The sequence below is a fragment of the Octopus bimaculoides genome, chromosome 9 (assembly GCF_001194135.2).
Source record: "Octopus bimaculoides isolate UCB-OBI-ISO-001 chromosome 9, ASM119413v2, whole genome shotgun sequence".
Classification (NCBI taxonomy): domain Eukaryota; kingdom Metazoa; phylum Mollusca; class Cephalopoda; order Octopoda; family Octopodidae; genus Octopus; species Octopus bimaculoides.
In genome coordinates, this window is record NC_068989.1 from 77222563 (window position 1) to 77223676 (window position 1114).

At 43.2% G+C, this 1114-nt stretch overlaps 1 protein-coding gene across 2 annotated transcripts in view; it reads right to left on the reverse strand.

Annotated features, from left to right (window-relative positions):
• LOC106878079 (5-hydroxytryptamine receptor 2C) overlaps window positions 1-1114 on the reverse strand; it is a 508970-nt gene that overhangs the window by 124346 nt on the left and 383510 nt on the right. The window lies entirely within an intron of this gene.

Genomic DNA, 1114 nt, shown 5'->3' on the forward strand with positions numbered 1-1114 from the left:
TATATATATATATATATATATTGTTGTTGTTGTTGTTGGCATCCTTTTTGTCTCGGGAAACAATGGGGTTGCGCATAAAATAATCTACTCCGGGCTTTACAATTCACGCTCTAATACATCTCTTGCTGTGGCTCTGTAGTCCTATCCTGGACAAACACTCCCTCTGGCAGGTGCCGCAAATGTAGCGAAGACTTTGCCCGGCTGGATGTAATGTCATAGTTTCTTGTTGACGTGTTTTCTTGTCTTTCTATTTCTCCTCTCTCCTTCTGTCACTCATTTGTGTTCCCTCTCCTATGGTGCGTCGCCAATCGCCACAGTTGTTAGCAAACGCTTCCCAGTTTTCTAATATTGATGTCGCAGGCCTTGATGTCACTTTTGCAAACGTCCTTGTATCGTACGAACAGTCGTCCCACAGACCTAGTGCGCCAAGCATGCTCTTCGTAGAGTATGTCTTTGGGGATTCTTCCATCTTCCATACGACTAACATGTCCAAGGCATCTCATACGTCTTTGTGTGAGGAGTGCAAACATGCTTGGTATTCCTGCTTGCTTGAGGACATCTTTGTTGGGGACACGATTCTACCATTTGATGCCAAGTTTTTTTCCGGAGGCAGCGCAGGTAAAAGATATTTAGGCGTCGCTCTTGGCGTGTGTATGGCGTCCAGGTCTCACTGCCATACATTAGAGTGCTGAGTACACATGCCTGGTAAATCTTCATTTGTGTGGTCTTGGTCAGCTTATTGTTGATCCATGCCCGTTTGAGAGTTGGGCCATCACAGCAGGTGCCTTGCCAATGCGCATATTGAGCTCGGCCTCAAGGGATAGGTTGGAGGTGACGGTAGAACCAAGATCGGTAAATTTCTCCACCTATATATGTATATATTAATTTTGTTTTATATATATATATATGTGTGTGTGTGTGTGTGTGTATGTGTGTGTTTATATATAACTATGACCACTAAAGTGGTCATTTAATGTGCTAGAAATAGACCACATGTTGTGTCTACTAAGACCTAATGGTTCTCAAACGAAAGTCATCAAAATACAGCAAGATACCAAATATATATACAGGACAGTCAAACATGCAGTTGCCGACTCCACCTCCTGTCGTATAT